The sequence below is a fragment of the Coptis chinensis genome, chromosome 5 (assembly GCF_015680905.1).
Source record: "Coptis chinensis isolate HL-2020 chromosome 5, ASM1568090v1, whole genome shotgun sequence".
Lineage (NCBI taxonomy): Eukaryota > Viridiplantae > Streptophyta > Magnoliopsida > Ranunculales > Ranunculaceae > Coptis > Coptis chinensis.
Genome location: NC_141460.1, coordinates 83,737,709 through 83,751,134, shown reverse-complemented (window position 1 = coordinate 83,751,134; position 13,426 = coordinate 83,737,709). Strand labels below are relative to the sequence as shown.

At 36.3% G+C, this 13,426-nt stretch overlaps 1 pseudogene across 1 annotated transcript; it reads left to right on the top strand.

Annotated features, from left to right (window-relative positions):
• The first annotated feature begins 7,258 nt into the window (after positions 1–7,258).
• On the top strand, positions 7,259–9,152 carry LOC147499436 (adenylate isopentenyltransferase 3, chloroplastic pseudogene; annotated as a pseudogene). Its single transcript, XR_015195877.1, has 2 exons — positions 7,259–7,557; positions 7,711–9,152. The product of XR_015195877.1 is annotated as an adenylate isopentenyltransferase 3, chloroplastic pseudogene (transcript).
• Positions 9,153–13,426: the final 4,274 nt, after the last annotated feature.

The following is a 13,426-nucleotide window of genomic DNA, read 5'->3' as shown; positions in this document are numbered from 1 at the left end:
CTTTCTTTTTTCCACCACTGGTACTGAAGCCTCAGTTGGAACAACTAGCGTAGGGAAATGACACGAGAGAGTAGATTTTTGAATACAAAGCTTTTGCCTCGGGACAAAAGAGTTTTTCACATCCACCAATGCCATATTTTGTAATCCAGAAAAACTGTTTTGCCCATATATAGATATACTGATTATTAACCCAGGAGTTGAAAAGGCTTCGGAAAGAGGTATGCGTCTTATGGATCTTATGTTTATGTGACCTGGTGGATCGCCTAGTTAAAGAACAAGATTAGTGGTGTTGGGTCTCAAAAGCCCAAGGTCTATAGATAGCAGTCTAGCCTTGGTTTTAAATACTAGCTCATCTCTTCGATAAGATTTCTTACCAACCTGTACCAAATCCAACATCATGTGATCTGTATCCCTTGGACTTGTCATGGGCTGGATCCCATTTGTCTGTTGTGGAGAGCCTTCACCCACTGACCCCACCCAGCCAAGATATATGTTGGAGCCTGATGTTTGACCCCACCATCACTGTATACTAGGTTCAAATTTTTGTCCTCATCCATTTTAGATCGTTTAGACCGTTGGTTCTTACTTGTGTTGACCATTCCCATATTTAGAAGATTCCGACACCAGTGACCATCTGTTGTGGATTCATGCCTGAGTCCCCCAGAAAACTATTTAACTGGACTAGCGTAAGATTCGTCCACAACATTTGCCCTGAGTCCATTGGTGAACTTAAACAAAGGTTTTCCCTTACCACTGCATCGGAATTTCAGATCCAGCTGTTGATTTAGAACTTTGCAAACTTTTGAATCATGACCGATAAACCCACATAAATAGCAGAAAATAAGGAGATGCTCGTACTTAAAGAGAATACAGCACCTACCTCCTTCCTCAAACTCCAAATCTGCTTTGTCTAATAGAGCACAGTGCAGCTTGAAATCTACTTGAATCCTGGCGAAAGGTAAGGCTGCATTCAGTCCACCAAAGGCCTCAACTTTTTTTGCACCACCAAAAACTTTACCAATAGCATGTATATTTTCTAAGGTGCATCTTTCCGGTGGTAAGCCATAAATCTGGATACACATATTTACTGACGAGAAATCATAACCTTCGATAGGAGTGTTCGGTTTCTAGGCCCTGATAGCTAATATAAACCCCCTGAACTGCCCAAGGACCATTTTCGAGAACAAATTATAGATCTGCCTCATTCTCGAAAGCAATTTTCAGGATCCCTTTAGCGAAAAAATTGGAATCTTGTTTCATACCCCAAACCCATTTACGTCTCAGAGCCTGCATAATCTCTTCTCTGTTTATCTAGTTGGGAACTAAATTCCAGGTCTCATTTGAAGGATTTACTTGCTTCCTCATAGTTATTTTAACCGTGGGCGAGGAAATAGAAAGAGTTAAATCGTGTTCCATGGTAGTGAGTAAGAAAGGATCTGGTACTCCTTCCATTCACTTGTAAATTCGAGACAAAAACCCGAAGAAAGATTAGAACTTTAAACAGATCATCCCCGAGGAGACACAAGGTAAGAGAAAGATGAGAGGGAGATAAGGGAGTGGTGAGAGAGCTACGTTTAAACACGCATAACACACAATTAACTCTACGCAAACCAAGTAGAAATATGTTTTAGGGATTGCAACACAAACGAAGTAGGAATAAGTTTTTTTTTATGGAATAACTTTGGTTATGGTATTGGTGCATGACACAATAAAGACAGCCTCTAACCAAGAAGAGATAGAAGCACGGGCTATCCAAGGATGACTAGACTTGACTAGGCGATTGGAGATCCGATGTCTCACTATTTTCACGGATTGCAAAAACTTATCTGATATTTTGTAAAACAGGAGAACAAGTTTATCTTGGGGAGCTACCTTAATTAGTAGCACATGATATTTATGATTGTACTTCACTGTTGAATGTCTTTACTTTTCACTTTATTCGTAGGGATTCTAATTTTGTTGCTCATGCACTAGCTTGTAGTGGTAGGCGAGTTCCTTATTTTTTTAGTTTGAATCCTGCTACCGCAAGATCTCTGATTCAGTTACGAAAAAAAAAAAACTTTTCGCTGAGGTTACAAGATATTGAGCTGGGACATCAAATTTGGTATTAATTTGCCATGTGGATGAGTTTCTTGGACTTATGTATGGAATGGGCCAAATTTGGGCCATTATACATAAACCCTGAGGGCCGAACAGAAATCAATGCAGAAGTTGCATTACCAAACACAAAACAAAAATGAGAGACCATACCTCAATTCAAAATTCGCAAGAAAAGAATCTTTTCAAGGTTATTACGCGACATGCGTACAGCCGTACAGGTGAGCAACCTATAACTCTATATGCTGCCCACCTATATACAGGTCACTATTACGGACATTGTTCACCTATGCATGCTATGAATCATCTATCTGCACCTATCGTGGTTACCAATTAAGCTTAGATACAGTTCACGTCGTCATTTGTCCTTCCGCTACTGAGGGGTGCAATCCATGGCAACGTAATGAAACAATTACAAGCACACCGTATCATACGTTACTATATAGTTCTGCACAATATTACTATATAGTTCTGCACAATACCAAATTGAAGAAAAGTATATGCAAAAGGAGATGAAATCGATTGGCACCAATCCTCCCATGAGAGAACACTGATTGGTGCGACACTCATTTGTGGATATAGAACAGATGCACTGTCAGGATAGTCTTTGAAAAGCCCTGAACAGTGAAGTGAACATATGTTTTTTGTTTTTGGCATCCTCTATCCTTAATTCCTTAGACACCCAAACCACCAGGAATGAAACAATATTATTCATGATATAAAAGAAAACAGTTCATCTATTGGAAGAAATTGAAGTCTTCATTTCTGGTGTTTGCTCCATTGCGATATGGTCAATATATATAACATTTTTTCATGAACAATCATAAATTGCAAAGATAAGCCAAATAATTTGTAAAGATTGCATATATGTTTTAGAGAATTGTATAATCCTACATTATAAAGGAAGAAAATATATCCACTAAGAGATTTGTAATCTTTAACATTAAGGAAATTATGTAACAGATTTTCTTAAAGATTTATAAACGTATGTGCAAAAAAAATTGAGGACTCTCTGGTTTTTGTAGGCAAACCCAACTGGTTGCTAAAATGGGAACACCGTTATCAGCAATTTAATAGATTATGTTAATGCACCACCTAGATGTGTATATCCATGGATGGATATGAGCCTGTAACTGAGAAATTGCCTCCGCAAGATCTCAGAACCATTCTTTTGTTTTTCTTTTAATATATTTTCAACTTACTGAGCAAAAAAAAGTATCGTGAAAAAAAAATATATTATCAATCTCCTAATTTTCCATTTTTCCAAGTGCAAGACAAATATTGAAGACAGATGTATCAGGTTGAGTTTGACAAACAAGAATTGAGTTCAGGAAGTGGCGTGGTATTTTGACTATCTAATCTTCCGCAGACTTCAACAAATTTCTGATAGTTGGCAGTCACTGAGTCACAAACTCTGCTTATGAAAGTGAGCATCAGAGCATGGTGTCAAATCAACAAACAAACTTAGGCCGGCGTTTGTTGTAAGCTAAAACTGAAGTTTTAAATACTGAACTAAAATGATATCAAAATTCTAAAAAATGCTGGTAAAATGTGTATTAAATTGCTCTCAGATATATGAATTAATTGGTGATAAAAACTCCCATTGTTCTACCGTTCTACGTCAAACGCCAAACTGAAATGTTCCTAAATCCTACAATCCCAAAATGTAACACAACCAAACAGTGGTTGGACAAGAACTGTACGTATACACCCACAATATAAAAATCCTTCACGCAACCTTCATACTAATCAAGTAATCATTAGATGAACTTTGCTGTGATCGAGCTGTGATGCAGTTCCAGTTATCCCAGTCTACAGTTTCCATAGCTGCGCTGCAGATAGCACTTATTGACCGCAGCGTATCCATGTTTGACTCTTGTTTTGCAAGCTTCTGGACTCTTGCGGCCATTGATGCTACCTTGATGCTTTCAAGAGGCATCAGAAGTGACATTTTACTCTTTGATAGAAAATTCCTTGTTTGGACATTGTGGGGGTGCTTTGGCTCTAGTGGTTTAGTGGATCTACATGATCGTTTGAAACAAATAGTTTAGTACTCCTTCTTCTTATTTAAAACAAGACCAAATAAGTACTTCTTTGTTATATTATAGATTTGGGCTATATTATATTGATCTAGGGGTCTAGCATTATCGTTGGTCCTGGCCTAAGTGTAAATGGCTATTTTATAGAGTTTCATGGCCTTATCAATGATTTACTTAAAGATTTTCTTATGTTTTGTTTATCTCAATTCTTTGTTATGATGATTCTTAGTTCTTATTTCATACATATAAATAAGATCATTAGTTCTTGTTAATTAATGAACCCCTCCTGCAGAATCCTTCACTACCACAGGGGCCAAGTCAATTGGACAAGCATATATAAAGATGATTGATTCACACAATTGAACGATCCCATATTCCCATTGCATATATGTCATTTGGAGCACTAGTTTGACTTCATCTAAATTCTCTCTTTTTATTTTCTTCATTTTTCAGTTTGTTTTTTGTTTTTGTTTTTTTTCCCGGTAATCAACAAATTAAGTCTGCTTGAAAGGAAGTTTTCTTCCGTTGCTTAGCTCAGGGGCTTCATAAAGAGTACGGATGACATAAAGCCCACAATGACAAATGCTTCAATCTAGTACCTAGAAATCATCATTTGGATATAGTACTAGGTATTCCGAGATCATATATATCCACACAATTTACTAAAATTCCATGGCTCTGTGTAAAAAATATGCCAAGTGGCAATTTTTAGCAGAGCTAAGATTCTAGAGTTTTGTCGATATTAAGCTAAGTTCCCAATGCTAATTAGGGCCCAATCATGGAACTAATGATGATTGTTATAAACTTATAATTATTTATAAGTAATGATTCCTCAAAGATATGAATGACAAACAATTGAAGAATGAAAACGAAAAGAAAAAAGAAAAAAGAAAAGGAAATGCTTTTGGATGTGAAAGGTTGAGGTGCTAGTCCTCCCTCTCTCTATGATAAGATATATATATTGTTGATGGCCAAGACTAAAAGCATTGGAAGAACATCAAAAGAAAGCTTTATGATTGTGGAACTCCCCCTTTTTATCCCTCAAGTTGTATGTATATTTTAGTGGCACTTCCATTTGAATTCCATTTAAGTAAAGGCTTTTGTCCCCATGCATAATCTGTTTTATTTGAGTAGACTAATCAAGGTATCATAGTCATTGCAATAGCTAAAAGGTTTTTGTTCATCATATTCTCATGTGTTTAGACCTTAAAGCAATCTCAAATTCTAATCAAGATATGTTAGTTACGATGATTCTGTTATAACCTTTTTTTAGATAGGTGATTTTGTTATAACTGATATTTCTTGAAATTCGAAAAAAAACAAAATGCCGTTATTACTCCCACTAGAATACTAGCTACAATGATTTTACCCAATCCAACTTTTGCTATATGACTGTTAAATCCAATTTTGTTTGCCACTCTTTACCGCAAAATATGCCAGTACAGGAAAGGTCTGTAAGTAAAGTCAAAAGAAGAAATATAACAAAGAAAAGATTTTAGCTACAAATGTTGCCTGGATTGGGTAGTAAGTGTATGCCACCACGACGAAGGCTGGTGAGCAGAGCAGAACCGGACTGCCCTTCAAAGTATCAAATAGTCTCATCATATAATCCTCAAGTCAGAATGTACCTTTAGTGAAACAAAGAAAAAGTTTCAGCAATTAGATTGTGCTAGTAAAATCTTTTGTTTCATGCTCCAAAAATGAAAATTAGTCTTATCGGACTTGGATTAATCGGCATCTTATAATGTGACACCATTACAGTGGGCAGTGGCTGTTACGTTGAAACGATACGCCCACCTACCAATGCCAATATCACTACCTTTGAATCTTTTAGGTAATTCCAAATAAAGTTGTACTGCGATTGGATGTGTGAATGTGTGATTCTTCATGAGGCATTATAGATAAATTATTATGATAGTAATGGATTTGATTTGATATAGACTTAACGAAGTAGGCATATTTCGTCGTAGTACTATGGCACTTTCCAATTCCAGGAATATTTAGGTCAAGCTAATTAGCTTAAATGAGTTTGGTTTGCCGACTTGCCGTAGTACTAGTTACTAGTTTACTGCCCTATGATGCATTCTTGAGAGGATTGAATCAAATTAAACAGGACAATGAAGCGTGCATATATACAGGTTTCAACATTTTTATGACTTTATTTGGAAGAATCATAGTATCTCACGAAGTACTATCTCCTCTTTATCTTTCATTCATTAGATGTGTTGAATAAATCGTTGTCGTTATTTAATCCTTATCAGAGATATATTACCATCCACTCATGAGTCATTAGTCATGACTCATGAATACAACGGTCCGTCCTATCCTAACATGCCAGTACTGTTTCCACTGACCCATTGCGGACCTCCGACAATGTGGGGTTGGAGGTTTCCCCAATTCCACAACCAATTGTGCTTGAAAAGGATTATTACTTATAACCAGGATCTTGGATAGGACTACACACCCAATTGTCTCCCAGGCCATCACAGGGCTAGGTGTCTTTCCATCATACCCTTCCTCAGACCACACCTCATACTACTAGAAAAATGCCCAGGCCGCCGGGTTATCATAATTTTGTTGCAATATACATTTTCTTCCAATAAAATTCGTCTCATGCTCGCGAAAAGCTGACAATTTGAACTGCTAATCATGGGACGGAAGGGATACTAATGACTAAATATGTGATTAATGTTCTAAACAAAAGTTTCACCAAAATTTTGTTCCATTACTTTTAACTATTCCCCTTGGAGATATATGTAAAGTGCGAAAACCACTAAAAAAGAATTTCTTTTTCCCACTGCCATTCTTAGAGATAAAAAAAAAAAAAAAAAACTTCTCCCACCGATCTTGTTGTTGAATTTGAAGATAAGCACATAAAATAAAAATCTAAAACAGAAAGTATAACAAAAAAAAAAACACCCATGAAGCTTAAGGGAATCCCCTTTGGAACCCATCTTTCAGCTTTAAGTTGACTAATATAAGTTGAAGTCCTTTTATTTTTACAAAATTCTAAAAAGAAATCCCAAGTTAGCATGAACAGAGGAGAGTTATTAATTACCACTTGATTCGACACATGGATGTTGCTCTCTATATATAGATTCATGCTCCGACCCCCTTAGAGCTAAGCAATTCAGTTGAACTTTCAACAGAAAAACATACCTCTCGTTTGTTCTCATTAATACTCTCTTGATATAGCCACACAATCCTGTTTCTTTCTGGCATTTTGTTCTGTCTTTATTTAGTTTTTGTGGTGTTGAACATAGAGAAAAAAGAGTTGTGTAGATATAAAAAGACCATTATATCATATCCCACTTCGTTCTTTAGCTTTATAACCGTTTCAAAGAGATTTCTATGTATCCCAACTGGTGAGGCTGTGCAATATCTTCAACTTCAGGGCGCCGCGTGTGCAATAATAAAAAAGGTATTTATTCAAAAAGATAATCAAACAAAACTACAAAAGCCTATAGGTGCTTGTATGGCTTACATTTCATGCATGTTTTGATTAAATTCTGATGAAAACATCTTCTCGGGTGACTGGGAATCTTATACTTCTTTTTTGGTTTCTTTTCTTTAGGTTTCAGTTCTATTTAGAGCTTGTATCATGAGCATTTCAATGGCTGTGTGCAAGCAAGTTCATCCACTAGTGAGCTTTCCTCCTAGTCCAATCACAACAGAGTCATTTAATGGGTGGCGTCGGAAAGAAAAGGTTGTTGTTGTGATGGGAGCAACAGGGACAGGGAAATCTAGGCTATCGATTGATTTAGCAACTCGTTTCCCCGCAGAGATTATAAATTCGGACAAAATGCAAGTATATGAAGAACTTGATATTGCTACTAACAAAGTTACCAAGGAGGAGAGGCGTGGCATCCCACATCACTTACTAGGTGTGGTTGATCCTGAGGATGAATTCACTGCAGACGATTTTCGTCATCATGCATCACTTGCTGTGGACTCAATTGTGAAGAAAAATCGTCTTCCCATTATCGTAGGGGGTTCTAATTCATACATTCAAGCACTAGTAGATGACGAGGAGCTTAGATTTCGATCCAAGTATGAGTGTTGCTTCCTTTGGGTGGATGTAGCATTGCCTGTGCTTCACTCTTTTGTATCTGATAGAGTGGATCAAATGATTAAAGCAGGATTACTTGATGAGGTACGAAGAATGTTCAAAACAGATGGGGACTACACTCGTGGAATTAGGCGTGCTATCGGGGTTCCAGAGATGGATCAATTTTTCAGAATGGAGGCAACAAGTGATGAACAAACACGGGTAGAACTGCTCAAACAAGCTATCAATGATATCAAGCTCAACAATTGCAATCTAGCCTGTCGTCAAAGGCAAAAAATACTTCGCCTGCGTGGTCTCCCAGGGTGGAACATGCACCGAATCGACGCCACTGATGTGCTGCTAACGCGTGGTAGAAATGCCAATGAGGCATGGGAGAAGTATGTCGCAAGGCCTAGTGCTATGATCGCAGGTCAATTTCTTTTTGACAACGAATACTATACACCGGCCACTGCCACCACCACCACCATCGCTACTCCTGCCGCCGTTGCTTCCATGGCAGTAATGGGGACATCTGTTGCAGCTGTGACTCACTAAATAAGGTCCCACTCAATCTGCCAGATGGAAAGTAGTACCACATACCAAATCCAAGTACAGGAAAAAAAAAGTGTACCCTATAGAGAATGTTGCTGAGGTTATTAAGTACCTAACCTTTGCAGCTGTGCAGTTGGAAGCATTTTAGAAATCCGTGCTAGTTGCTGCTACAATGCACACTCACATTCCGTACTTGTTAATGGGTCCCACCACTTTTGTCTCCCCCCTAGCTTTGCGCGGAGTCACGTTGAGGTTTTGTTTGTTTACTTTGTTATTTTGTTTGTTTTAACTTTTAAGAGCTGAGACATAAACTATTTCTGTAGCGAGAGTGCTATCTCATAATCATGAATCATAATTACATGTTAATTTAAGCTGCACCACTGAGAATAAAAAATGTCACTTCAAAATGTTATTTACACTATTGAGTTCAAATTAATCATGCACCCATATCAAATTGCATAAGGAATGTAGTCATAACTCATGTACTTACAACTGACACTCGATCTTCAGTTCAATGAAATTCGAATATCACAAGTGTAGAATTATCAAGCTTTTGGCTTTCGAATCGTTTAAAATTTTCCCCAAAGAATACAATGCTATAGAATCTCAAGAAAATGAGCTCCTTCGTGGGCTCCAAAGTAATGTCATTGCGTCTTTAGTCTTCATGATTCCAGTTTTATTTGTGCATAGTTGTACCCACCCACTAAACAACCTTTCTGGTAAATTTGTTCCAAGTTTCTAAATTAACATATCGTCAAATCAAAATCATCTCGAGGAAAAGCTTACAAGGGAATTTCAGCTTTCATAATTGCTCCACTAGTTTATAGCCAATGCCATCAGACTGCTTGAATAAAAATTTTACATGCACACAGGTCTTTTCAGAATTTCAGTGCGTGTTGCTTCAGTTAAAGACCAAGTACTAAAATTAGTTACCAGGGGTCCATGAGTTCATTAGCTCATTCTTCACAATTTGATTGATTGATTAATTAGCTTGAGCGAGATGACTTGTTAAATTAAAGTTTTACTCATTCTTTGAATTTGGAATGGGAATTCCGAATACGTCGAAGAAATTTTTTATGACTGCTCTTTATATGATGCCCACCTTTTATTCTAACTCGTCGGACTTACAATTTAGTTTCAAACAATCATTTGTTGCAAAAATAAATAAATAAATGTAAATATGACTAGAGTTTAAATACATTTGAGAGAGGGATGCAAAACTGCGAATCCAAGTAGCTTAGGCTCATATCGTGATGGTTAGAAGCAGGAATACAATCGTATTAAATTAAATTCCAGGAGACAAATGATAGAGAGATGAATGCCCTTAGAGGATCCCTAATGGTTGTGTCTTAACAGATATTTGACACAATTTCTTTTGTGTGTGCCCCAATGGTTGTGTCATAACATATATTTGACACAATTTTGTGTGTGTGCCCCAATGTTTGTGTCGAATGCTAAAAAAGCAACCTCATTTGTCATTTTGTGGTTAAATTTGGCCAGAAAATAACCAATGACATTGTGTTACTTTTAGTAGCCATGTGGCAAGCAGTGGCAGAGCCAGGAATTTCATCTAGGTAGGACACCACGAAATGTGACTATTGACGTTAATTTCTAATACGTTTAGGAGTATATCATAATAATCTTTTAAATATGAAAACAACACAGTTTCGCTTTACCACATATTGCACTTGATTAGGAGGAATATTCCTAGAATTTATCCATATCTAATTATCTACACAAAAATCAATTACATACACTAAAAAAATAATAATAATAAAATAAAATAACATTAATTATTTTTTAAAGGCTAACCATACAACTGAAAAACTCGACAAATTAAACATCACAAACACAAAGTTTGAGAACATAGCATAAACACGCGGTCCTTTAATCCCTCCTCTGACCCCTCTGTCCTATTTGACAACTTTCTCTAAACATTAAAATGTCCACACCATAAATCTTTGGATTTTTCTTATAGAATTATTTTTTGTCGTCGATACTAAAAATTGAGTCTTAGACAACATAGCCACATAACTACCAACTATAATCCAATATTTTAATCAACTTCATCCAAACTAATTTCACACCCTTTTTTTAATTGACAATGATATAATTTCTCTTTCAAACAATTTTCAAACAATTACAATGCAATGTTGTACAACCCAATTAACATCATTCTAACAGTATGAACATGGCTTTTTGCACTCCCATAACCAAAACAACACAATCCACAAATAAACTAACAACCCAATTTCAGAAAAACAACAACTGAATCATTACTTTAACATATTGTAAAGTATAAAAGAACAGAAGAAATTATCTTATAAAATAATCAGGAGCATAAACAATCTTTTTGGTCCTTTAACAACACATAGACCATTTGCACTTAGACTTTTTTCACACTTCAATTAGGTGTCTTTTTGTTTTGGGGTTTGGGTTGTAGCTAGACGGTGAGCCTAAGGTAGGATAGTAAGTTAGCAACACTACTATTTTTTTTATCCAAAGTTCTAGGCCCAAGGGATGAATAGATCCGCCCCTATTGGCAAGTCTTTAGCCATATGTAGGGTGTAATACGGTTGAAGTCAACCATGTCAAAAGTGATTGGGGGGGGGTTACCATCACCCAACCCAGGTTGGTAAATGTCTACATCACACCCAACTGTTGGATGGTCATTCCGGGTCAGGTGGAAATTATCATTTTAACCCAATTTCACCCAAAATTTTTTTTTCTAATTATGCAACTAATATATTTCCAATTCACAACATAGAGAAAAAAATGGAGTCAATCAATAAAAAAAAAAAAAAAAAAAAACTTGAACTTAAACCCAAAACTATATCTACAAATTTGAAACTTCTTTCTCGTGATTTATCATTTGTAAATTGATTATTTTTCATAGCATGATAAAATAAAGATGAGAGCGAGAATCTATAGTACAAAATAATAAAATATAAACTAAAAAAATTCGAAATTAAAGCAAGGATGAATGATTCATCTTCTCCAAAATTCGAAAGTTGAATTTAAACTTTTGATATTTGCCCAATGTTCAAACTTGAATATTTGAAATTGATGTTGAACTCATAAGTTTGTGTTCATATCTCCCAAATTCTTACAAAAGTTAAAATAAAATATAAACAAAATACAACATATTAGAGTTAGAGTCTTGAAATTGTGTGGGTCAACGGCTTTTGACACAGTATGGGTCGGGCGGCTTGACAGGTCAGATTTGAGCATAGAGCTTACACCCATAGCCCGACCGTATAAAAATGGTAGCGAGGCGGGGCGGGTCTATTTCGGTCGGTGCGGGTTTGGGTGGCAGGTGGAGACCGGATACCCTACCGGATGATGGGTCAAAGTAAGGTTTTTTACACTCCTAGTCGTATGGCAGGTATGCATGGTGCCTAAGAATCAACAACAATCATTTCCAACAACTACTTGCCACCTCAATGACTCTATTTGTTTCAACATTCATAACACGGCCGGAAAACAATCATATATGTAATTCCTAGACATTTGAAGTTCATTGTTTCAATTGTTGCACCTTTATTCCAACCTCCAACTCTCTCTTTTATACACTAATTTCTTCACCTATAATGGCACCTAGGGGAGCAAACTTTTAAGATAAAGATGTTGCTTTTGCAAAAACATATTTTCGAGTTTCAGATTACTATACATGGTGCATAACAAAATAATGATGGTTTTTGGGATAAAAGTAAATGTAGAAATAAGTGAGGAATTGAGTTAGCAAGTCAAGCTTGATGGCAAGTTCTTCAAAGTTATATCTCCAAGTTATATTCATTTATCAGTGCTTTGGAACGACCACTTCAAAACGGGACAAATACAGCTGTTATGCTGAAGTCTGCTATGAGCCTATGACTAGTATATTGCATAGCAGTGAGGGCATGAGTAGAGAAAAGGTGGAGAATAACAGTGCCAAGCCCCCAGACACCCTTTTAGAGAATTGCAGTTACCAACAGGGAAGAGTGAGGCTCTCTTCCCCAAAACATTCTCAAAAGAATTCTAAAAACATCTCATCTAAGAAAACTACATTATACGTTAAGAAAATTTCAAAGTATAGCATGCCTAGAAAGTTGACTGATTGAACTAAGGCAGACTAATGCCTTTTCCCACCAGAAAAGAATAAAACCAGGGAACTCACGCTCATGTTATTTACAAGGTGGTCTGCGATCATAATGTCGACTATCAGTGTATATTCCTTCAAATCAGGACTACTTGTTCATCAAATTGATGAGAAAGTTCCATACCATTTTGTCTCACAATATGATGTTCACCTTTTGCGTATCTTAGAGATTTGAATCTCTTATTGAACAAAGTGCGAATTCAAAGATAAGTCCTTACTCACGATCTTCGTATGCGTATAGTTTTTGAGTAGGGATTCGAACCAACCTAAATTCTAGGACCACTTACAACTTGGTTTTACTCTTTTAGAGATTTGATGTGAGTAAGTTTAGCTATGATTGTATTAATACTATTACTTGGTTTCTTTTAATGCACAAAAAATGAAAACCTTAAGTTACGTAAACATGCAACTAAGACAAGGTAAAAATTGACTAAGACAAAAGTGGAGAGTTAATTTTCCTCATGTGAAGATAAACTCTATTGTGTGATTTTAAGTTCTTGCATCTTAATCTTTCTATAACTCATAGACAAGTCCTAATAAAGATTAACTTGA